The sequence below is a fragment of the Lontra canadensis genome, unplaced genomic scaffold (assembly GCF_010015895.1).
Source record: "Lontra canadensis isolate GAN:19392208 unplaced genomic scaffold, GSC_riverotter_1.0 scaffold11, whole genome shotgun sequence".
Classification (NCBI taxonomy): Eukaryota; Metazoa; Chordata; class Mammalia; order Carnivora; family Mustelidae; genus Lontra; species Lontra canadensis.
In genome coordinates, this window is record NW_022631005.1 from 21,140,208 (window position 1) to 21,151,188 (window position 10,981).

General features: G+C 41.0%; 1 pseudogene; it reads left to right on the plus strand.

Moving 5' to 3' along the window:
* The first annotated feature begins 1,938 nt into the window (after positions 1-1,938).
* Positions 1,939-10,697, plus strand: LOC116866792 (annotated as a pseudogene).
* The last annotated feature ends 284 nt before the right edge of the window (positions 10,698-10,981 follow it).

Below are 10,981 nucleotides of genomic sequence, written 5' to 3' on the forward strand. Positions count from 1 at the left end.
TCAGACCACTTTTCAGCACTTCATCATAGCCAAGACTTAGTCCCTGCTCTCATCACCTCTCCCATGAATTATTATCATAGCCTTTCTTGTCCCTACTTTATAGTCTCCAAAGAGCCTTCAAGTTCCTTTTGAAAATTGAAATCCAAGCATATCATTCCCTTGTTTAAAATCCTCTGGTAACATGCCAATATACTCAGGAAAATAACACGAAATCCATTCTATGACCTGAAGCCTTACCTGCCCTGGCACATGCCCACCTCTCAAATGTCACCTTCCCTCAGGAACAGTCACTCTGGCTCCTCCTCTATGTTCTTTATGTATGCTGGAAAGAGATGGGCTAGTTGCTTCCCAAACCTGGATTCTCTTCTTCCCAAACACACAGCTAAGTTGCATTTTCCAGCCTCCTGTGCTGGTAGGATGGGCATGTGACTGGATTCTTGCTGATGAAACAAGAAAATGAGTGATATGTGCCATTTTCAGGACCTGACCAAGAAAAACTTCCCATATGACACATTTCCATCACTTGTCATTAGGATAGAGAGGAGCCAGGATGCTGGAGGGTGGTAGAGCCACCAGGGGAAGGGTCCTGGGTCCTGGAAACAGTATGAGAAAACACATCCACTAGACCCACACTGACCTCTGCAGTGAGCAAGATATAAGCATCTTTTATGTGAAACCACTGAGTTTCCATGATGAGCACAGGTGGTATAGGTATAGGTATGGGTATAGGTATAGGTATAGGTATAGGTATGGGTTCCCAGTCTCCTCAGGAACTTCCCTGTTATAATCTAAAACTAGCTCATAGGTAGGACAGGGAGAGGCCAAGGAGAGAGGCAGGCCACTCCAGACTGGTAGGTGGTAGGTTTAATAAGCAAGGGAACCTACTTACGAGGTTTGTCTTGGGTGCCCACATCACAAGTAGATCTCTGCCTCCACTTGTCAAATCTTGGAAGTTTATATAGCAGTCTTAACTGGGTTTAGTCATGTATACCATCCAGATAGTCTCAGCGCCACATCGCTGTCTTAAGGCTGTGTCCCTGGACAGTTTCTGGGACTGGAGAGGGCCAACAGAATGCACATTTCAAGGCTAAGGAAGGGAGTGAGGAGTCTCTGACTGTTGGGGTCCAGTTCCAAGGTTACCTAGTGTTCATATACGCTCAGTGGCCTCCTCCAACGTTTGTTGAAACATTTAGCCTCCGCTGACTGAACAGTGAACCAAACTTCTTCCTATGTTACTTACTTCCTTTGCTCAGAAATTTCTTTTTGTATCCATGCGGCCTATTTCATTAGATCTTAGTTTAAATGTCACCTCCTCCAAGAGGGCTTCTCTGACTACTCATTTAAACTAACCTAAAACAAACAAACAAACAAACAAACAAAACATAAATTAACCTAGTCCCATTTCCCAATTAGCTCCTTACCTTAAACTAATTTTTTTCAAAGTGCTTATCATCACCTAATATTGTTAGATATTTAATTTTTATGTGTTTGTTGTCCCTCTCACACTACAATATCAGATATGTGAGGACAGTGCCAGCCGTTTTTTTCTTTTTTTTTTTCATTGTTATATATTTCATGCTAGATCAGTGCCTCACACATAATAGGAGCTCTATCACTACCTTGAAGGAGAGAAAGAATGAATGAGTGAGTGAATGAGCGAATTTTAGCTGCCCTTTAGCAGCATGGCCCTGTTTCAGCTGTGACTATGCCCACAAATCCAATTTTGGCTCACACGCCTCATTTTCAGATCCAAAGCAGCACCTACCTAGTCACTCTCCAACAATTAAGCTTTCGCTTCCCTTATCTTAACAGCTCCAAATGAGGCAGCGTGCCTCCTGAAAGGTGATATACTGTCATGGCTTTAAAAGTTGAGAGAAGCAAAAAAACAAATGTAAACTCTAAGAGTGAGAATCTAAGCGGTCTGGGAGTCTGACGGGGATGAACGGGAACACAGCAGCCTCCAAGCACTTGGGCCAAGACAGGCCCCTGCCGGAGATGCTTCCCGGTTCTTGCTTCCAGGCAGAACTCTCTATCCCCTACTCCTCTCTGGCCTCTTGGTTGAAGGAAATTACTGTAGTTAAGAGTTGGACAGCCTTAGGTTCAAAGCCAAGTTCTAATCCTAGCAGGTCCACCACTCAAAGTGAGTGGGGCCTATTGAGGGGAAAGATCATAATTGTGATTTTGGACGTTGTGACTTTGCAGCGGCAGCCGCTTCCCGCCTGTGAGTATTGAGCCCAAGTGTGGAATAGTGAGAACATGACTATCCTGAAGAGTGACCAGGAAGCCTGCAAATGCTCAGCAACGGTACTTCTCTTTCCCTTCTCACTTCCAGCCTTTGGTCATTAATTCATTCTATCCCTGTCTAGCAGTCTTCCAGATCCATGCGTGAACCCATAAAGTCCCTGTTGTTATGGGGCTTACTTTCTAGAAGGATGGACTGATGATGATATAAGCAGACAGTATTCTAGGAAAATGCTGCGAAGATGAACAGGCAGGGTGAGGAGAAGAGATGCCAAGGAAGTCTCTCTGGGGCAGTCACAGTTAAGCATAGACTGGAGTGAAATGAGGAAGCCATGAGTACAATGATGGTGGAGAGGGGTCCAGGCAGAAGGGGCTGGAAATCATGAAGACCCTCAGAGGCCATTGCTTGGCTTGTTCTAGGAGTAACACAAAGACCTGTGTGGCTTGAAACCAGTGAGCGAGGGGATCCTGGTGGAGCTGATTTAAACAAGTGGCCAGGATTGGACCATACAAGGTAAGGACTTCGACTTTCACATGGAAGCTACTGGACGATTGTGGGCTGGGGATGAAAAGAGCCAGCTTCTACAGGACAGAATGTTTTAGCCTGTGCCCGAAGCAAGAACCTTCATCAACAGAACCAGCTCTCCCTAATGCTCCTTTTTCTTTTTCCCATTTCTACCCCAACTCAGTGAATGAATATAGAACAGCTTTAGAATCCAATTAATTTTTTTAAATGGCATTTATGGAGTATTTACTATGAATCTCTTCCAGGTCCTTTCCCATGTGTCAAGCGGTTCAGATAGCAGTCTCTTTGTGTTATACCTTCGCCTGGAGACCAACCACTGGGCTCACCTGCTTTAACAGTATCTCATTTGCTGTTCATGTCAATCAAGGAAGTGGATTTTATTACCTCCCTTTCCCAGATGAGGAAACTGAGGGTCAGAGAAGTTAAATATCTTATGTAAAGTCACACAGACAATAAATGGTAGAGTCAGGATTCCCCACATGTACCCAAGGCTTGCTTCCATGGCTCCATGATAAGATGTGGCTGTGGCACTTGATTCTTCCCTTGAGGGTGTTTTATATTGAAAGGAGTGCATCTGAAAACAGACAGACAAATGACCAACCAGCACAGAGTATGTTCACATTTCCAAAAAAAGGTGCATCATTAACAATGAATGGAAAAGGAAATCTTCAAGCATAGAAGTGGGAAGAACTTTCCAAGCAGAAAGGACGGCAGAGCATACATACTGTTTAAGGCCCCATTATACTGGTTCCCCACCCTAATGACACATTAGAATCACATAACACGTATTTGTGCATGTGCTTGTATGTTCACACGTACCCATGTTTACCGTGGCCCTTAGTGAGATCGGGGAAGTCTCTATTAAAAAATCCCGGGTCTGTTCTACTATGCAGCCAGGATGGAAAATGCCGTGACTTATCAGTTGTCAAACTGTACCATCCACAGGCCTGGCCTCCTCCTCCTGTGCGGGGTCACCTGTAGGGGGCTGGAGAGTCTACACGCTAAATAATAACCCAGGTGATTCTGAAGCCTGTAGCGCCAGGACTGTGCTCTGAGGAACATCTGAACACGATTCCATAAATGGAAGCAGTGGTCATATTTGCCATAAGCAGCCATCGTACCTCCAAGCAGGAAAAGGGTAAAAAGGCCAGGTAGGTGTTTAAAAGGAGAGGCTGCCGGAAGTTAACCAGAGTGGAAAAAGCCATGATTCAGCAGAGCTCAGCGGGGACTCCGAGAGGCCTTCTGACTTCTAATCCACCCAGCTGAAAAAATGAAAAAGAGAGAGAGAGAGAGAGTATCCATTACTACGAACAGGAAGTACAGAATTCATAGAATTTCAAACATTTTCAGAAAAAAAGTACTGCCTCTTTTCTGAGTTTCCATTTTCCAAGTGGTTTCTAAGTGCTTTTAATATGGAGGGCAATAACACGGGCTTCTTCTTCTTCTTCTTTTTCTTTTTTTTTAATAGTGCCGAGCTAATTACCAGACGTAGCCGTTCTGCAAGCATTTAATGCCTACATAAAACATGGGGCCATAATGAAGATAATTGAAAGTATGACTTTCATCAATATTTAATTAGCATTTGGTGCTAACTCATTATTTCGGTACAATTAATTTGACATCTTGCTCTAAGTCCCGAACAGATTTCAATCCAGAGGGCTGTTTTATTGGCGAGACATGTGTAACATCACGCATGCCCCTGCCCAGAGGAAACAATATGAAATATGGGGGAGATGATTGACAGTTTAATCTAGCTCTGAATAGCAAAGCCTAATATATTAAAACCAAATAAGCATGTTTACTTAGCAAGGCGAATCCAGTACTAATGAAACTCCAGGCCTTGCTTGCCAGCCAGTCAGAGCGAAAACCCCGCTGCACAACTTCTGGGGTGTCATCTGTCACAGTGGTCTGGGGAAACATTCAGAGTAAGGGCAGGCTGTTGGTCCCCTGTGAGCCAGAACTTAACACCTCACACATTTGAACGACCTAAGCTCAATGTATTATCAAGCTAACAGCAAGAGATTGCACAGCAGAAGGGGACTGAGAACACAAGGAGAGGATCCAGGGATTTGTATTTGGATTTGCCAGTCTTATGATCTGCCAGTCCTATGATCTAGCCACTTCTTAGCTTTTGGGCAAGTCCCTGAACTTTCCTATGGCTCAGTTTATACATGTGTGGAAATGATAAAACAAGACCCATTAAGTCACTGTCCCTCAAACTATTTGTGGTAAAGGTCCAGTTTTTTGTCTTACACTTTTTGTTTTTCTAATTTTCAAGTGCTTGTGAATTGATACATCCTTAAAATACAATTTTTAATAAATGAACAGAAAGGAGGGCTGGGTGGCACAGTCGGTTGAGCGTCTGCCTCTAGCTCAGGTCATGATCCCAGGATCCTGGGATGGGGTCCCTCATTGGGCTCCCTGCTCAGCTGGGAGTCTGCTTGTTCCTTTCCCTCTGCGTGCCACTCCCCCCGCTTGTGCTCTCTTGCTCGCTCGCTCTCTGACAAATAAATAAATAAAGTCTTAAAAACAAAACAAAACAGAAGATACTCTGTTCCCAACACTGTTCTGGGCAGGGAGCTGAAGTGGGACCCTGTTCTAGGACTCCAGGATCATGACCTGAGCCGAAGGCAGATGCTTAACCGACTCAGCCACCTAGGCCTCCTGGTCAATATGTTTTTTTAGAAAGGTTCTTTTTATTTTATACTTATAAATGTTTTTCCATGCTAATACTCGGTTCAATTATTTTGCAAATGGAAAGTCGTATATTCTTCATTAAAATAACATAATTTTTAAAAGAATAGGAAAAAAAAACAATAAAAAGACATATAAAATAAAGCCCCAATTCTTAATTATTAGGCCTAGTAGATGTACAATTATTCTTTGAAATTACATAATCATTCCTATATTCTTCAATCTGTGTACTTATCTGTTGTGGATCAGTGAGCACTTGTGGAACATACTTGAGGAACACTGCTTTAGACTCCTCTTAGGAAGAATTAAAGAATTGAAGAGGTTTTAAAACAATAGGAAGAAAAAGTGAAAAGCACTCAGACTATAAGAGGCTGCTTCTGAGAGGAGGAGCACAAATAGGGGGGAGACTGTGGCTTTTCTTAGGATTTAAGTGAGAAACAACAGTCTTCCCTGTTCTTGAGTCGGTCATCCCTTGAGGCTTCCTGGGTGACATGTTCAAGAATAACACACTTACTTTATGTTGAGTTCTGCTGTAAACAGAAGGGGAATAAACTAACTGGACAAACTGGGATGCTAATGATATGTATGTTATATCAAAACCTTGGAAAAGCAGAGTGGTCTGCTTTATAATATCCTAAGATGGGGGCTATGTGTGTGTGTTTTGGTGTAAACAGTTTTGTTGAAGTTAAACTGACAGAAAATCAACTGCCCATGCCTATTTTTTTTTTTAAGATTTTATTTATTTATTTGAAAGAGAGACAGAGAGAGCAAGTTTGGCGGGGGGGCAGGCTGGGCAGAGGGAAAAGGAGAAGCAGGCTCCCTGCTCAGGACCCTGAGATCATGACCTGAGCTGAAATGAGATGCTTAACCGACTGAGCCACCCAGGTGTCCCATGTTTATTTTCTTCTAAAGTCTTATTTATTTACTTCAGACAGAACAAGAAAGTGAGAACACGTGGGAGACAAGGAAGATGGAGAGGGAGAGAGATAATCTTCCAGCAGAATCCCCGCTGAGCGGGGAGCCCAACCCGGGGCTCAATCTCATAACCCTGAGATCATGACCTGAGCTGAAATCAAAGAGTTGGTGGCTTATCTGACTGAGTCATCCAAGCACCCCTAAGCCCCACATGTTTAGTGCACAGTTTAAAGTAACTTTTGACATAAACATACCCATCACCTCCAAAGTTTCCTCATGCCACTTTGATCCCTCCCTCCTGACCTCCATTCCTTCCCCTCTACCTCATCCCCCAACCCCAGATAACCATGGCTCTGCTTTCAATAATATATGTAAGCATTCATTTTTTTAGAAATGTATATAACTGGAATCAAAAGTATACACCTTTTTTAATCTGACTACTTTTACTTTTCATAATATGTTGAGGTTTATCCATGTTATTATATTTAATGTATTATATATAATAATTCATATATGTATATAAATACAAGTCCTTTATTAGATATACGCCTTTCAAATGCAAATATTTTCTCCCACAAAGGTGTGACTTTTCATTCTTTTAATGATATCTTCCAAGGACTAGATGTTTTTAATTTTTATGAAGACCAGCTTATTTTTCACTTTTTGGATCTATAAATTTTATAGTTTTGGATTTTACATTTTGGCCTATGAGTCATTTTAAGTTAATTCCTATATACAGTGTGAGGCATGGATGGAAATTCGTGTTTTATTTTTTTGCATATGGATATCTAATTGTCCCAGCACCATTTTTTAGAGTATCTTTTTTCTGCTGAATTGTCTTTGCACTTTCACTAACAATCAATTGATTATTGTGTGTAGGTCTATTTCTTTACCCTCTGTTTAGTTCCATTGATCAATTTGCCTATCAGGAAGCTGATGCCACACACTGCCCCCATTACTGCAGCTTTATAATAACTTACAGTCAAAAAGTTTGAGTTCTCTAACTTGGTTCTCTTGTGCAAAGTTCTTTCGGCCATTTGAGGTCATTTGCATTTCAGTAAGAATTTTAGAATGGGCTTTTAAATTTCTTTTTTGTTGTTTTAGGTTTTATTTATTTATTTGAGAGAGAGAGAGAGAGAGATCAAGAACAAGCAGGGGGAAGGGCTGATGGAGAAGCAGACTCCCAGCTGAGCAGGGAGCCTGATGTAGGACTTGATCCCAGGACTCTGGGATCATGACCTGAGCTGAAGGTAGACACTTAACCAACTGAGCCACCCAGATGCCCTAGAATCAGCTTTTAATTTCTGAAAAACAAAACAAAGCAAAACAAAACCCTGTTGGAGTTTTGAAAAGGACTGTGTTGAATCTATAGATATGAGAATGGAACTCCTCAACAATGAGTCTTCTGATCCATAAGTGTGCTCCGCATCTCCATGTTTTTAGGTCTTTACTTTGTCTCAGTAATGTTTAGATTTTAGGGTATTGGTCTTGTCCAGCTTTTGTCAGAGTCATCCCTAAGGACTTCATATTCTTCTTTGTAAATGGCATTATTTTCTTAAATTTAATTTGACTGTTGGCTACTAGGATATAAAAATACAATTAATTTTTTAAAAATATTCTCACTCACCATGTGTCCAAGAAAACTAAATGGAATTCTGAAAAGATGTTAGATTCTAGGAAATGCAGTAGTCCTTGAGAAAGGAGATGGTCAGTAGGACTTGTTATGGAGAGCCCTAGGTAACTGACAGTCTTCTTCCTGTGCTCAGGAGAGTGGGCTAGGGCACTGGGGTGCCTGGTGGCCCTGGATGTGTAAGAAGTGATCCCATGGGGGGGCACCTGGGTGGCTCAGTGGGTTAAAGCCTCTGCCTTCGGCTCAGGTCATGATCCTGGGGTCCTGGGATGGAGCCCCGCATCGGGCTCTCTGCTCAGCAGGGAGCCTGCTTCCTCCCCTCTCTCTCTGCCTGCCTCTCTGCCTACTTGTGATCTGTCTGTCAAATAAATAAATATATAAAAATCTTTAAAAAAAAAAAAAAAAGTGATCCCATGGGTAAGAGATGGTTACTTCCACTGGAGAGACCAGCTTAATGCAAAGTGTCAGTTATTATCCCTCTTAAAGGAACCAGTGCAGAGTTTTCTGAGGAGCCCTGGGCTACACTCTAAGTTCAAAGGCAGGAAGAAGATGGGCAGTGAGGTCTTGAGGGGATGAGACAATTTGAGAAATTCTGGCCCTCATGTAGAGAATTCTACAACTCAAGAGGAGGGAGTCCTAGGTTGAAATCTTTTTGCTGAAATAAGCTGCTCAGTGAGAACAGCTTCAGCTACCATCTTGATTAGAAGAGATCCCCATTCCCAAATATACTCAAGTTGTGAGTGGATAGTATGGAGGAGGCTATGAGCAAGTGTCTTACAGGTAGGGTACAACAGCCCCCATCAGCAGAGGACTGGGCTGCTAACCATGTGGCCAAATTAGCAGCAAGATCAACCACTGGACAGATCATGCCATCGGAGAGATGTGGTTGATTCTCTTGAAGTGGTCATAAGAAGGGAGCACCTATTTATTTACTTTAATTTAATTTATATTAATCTTTCAATCTCCAAATACTTAGCATATAGTGTTTTGTTCATTTCAGGTGTACAATATATGATTCAAAAAGTTTATAAATTACTCAGTGCTCATCACAGTAAATGTACTCATAATCCCCATCAACTATTTCCCTCATCCCCCCTCTCACTTTCCCTCTGGTAACCACCAGTCGATTCTCTATAATTAAGAGTCTTTTTCTTAGTTTGCTCTTTCTATCTCTCTTGTTTTTTTCCCTTTGCTTATTTGTTTTGTTTCTAAAATTCCATATGTGAGTGAAGTCATAGGGTATTTTTCTTTCTCTAATTGACTTATTTCATTTAGTGTATTTCTTAACTCACTCTATGTTGTTGCATGGCAAGGTTTCATTCTTTTATTCTATTTTATTTTTTTATTAACATATAATGTATTATTAGCCCCAGGGGTACAAGGTTTCATTCCTTTTTTCATATCTTCTTATATATTAATTTATCGACAGACACTTGGGCTGCTTCCATAATTTGGCTATTGTAAATAATGCTGCAACAAACATAGGGGTGCATGTATCCCTTTGAATAGTGTTTTGTATTTTTTGGATAAATATCCAGTAGTGTGATTACTGGATCATAAGATAGTTCTATTTTTAGATTTTTGAGGAAATTCTAGATGTTTTCCACAGTGGCTACACCAGTTTGCAAAATTTGAGGATGTGCCAAAAAGATTCAGAAATAAAGATGGATTATAATTTGAATTTACATTTTAAAAATAAAAATTAATTAAAATAACTTAGGACAAAATATCAAAATTTTAAATGAAGATAATATCATATTGAGCTCTATTGGAGCTTCAGGTAAAAGGAAAAATGTACTCCCTTGATATATATTTTTAAAATATTTTATTTATTTATTTGTCAGAGAGAGAGGTAGGTGGAGGGAGAAGCAGGCTCCCTGCTGAGCAAAGAGCCCAATGTGGGATTCAATCCCAGAACCCTGGGATCATGACCTGAGCCGAAGGCAGACGCTTAACTGACTGAGCCACCTAAGTGCCTCTATATATATTTTTAATGGCCAATTTTTTCCCAGAATATTAGAGTAGTTGGAAAGAGTCTTGAAAAAATTGAAAAGCATATGTATGAAAACTCAGAATAATATTTTATGTATAAGTATTTTATTTGTTCTGAAGATAATTTATTACAATTTAACTCTAGTGAAAGCAAACTCATCATCAATATTTTAAACATCTAATTCCAGACCTTGCAAACACCACCATCCCAGAGTCACCTGCACCTCCCAGCCATGGTCAACCCACCATGTTCTTCAACATCATTGTGGACAGTGAGCCCTTGGGATAAAGTTCCAGAGACAGCAGAGAACTTTCATGCTCTGAGCATTGGGAAGAGAATTTGGTTTTAAAGGTTCCTACTTTCACAGGATTATTCTGGGATTTCTGTGCCAGGATGGTGATTTCATAGGCTATCATGGCACTGGTGGCAAGTCCGTCAATAGGGAGAAGTTTGATGATTAGAATTTCATCCTGAAGCACATGGGCCCTGGCATCTTGCCTGTGGCAAATGTTGAACCCCACACAGACAGTTCCCAGTTTTTCATCTGCCCTGCTAAGACTGGGTGGCTGGATGGAAAGCATGTAGTCTTCGGCAAAGTGAAAGACAACATGAATATTCCTGAAGCCATGGAGCTTCAGTATAGGAATAGCAAGAAGATCAGCAAGAAGGTCACCATTGCTGACTGTGGGCAAATCTAACAAATTTGACTTGTGTTTTACCTTAACTACAAAACCATTCCTTCTGCGGCTCAGGAAAGTACCCTTTAGCCCCATCTGCTCAAAACAACCTATAATCTTTGTGCTCTTGCTACCGTTCTATGGCTTCCATATTTTCCTTATTCCCTTCCAAGTCTTCTAGCTGAAGTGCAGAGTTAAATTTATGATTATGAAAAAAAAACAACTAAATAACAAGAATAAAAAAAGTAAAAATAAAAATCTAATTCTGGAAAAAATATTTAGACATTAAAAATGTATACAAATAT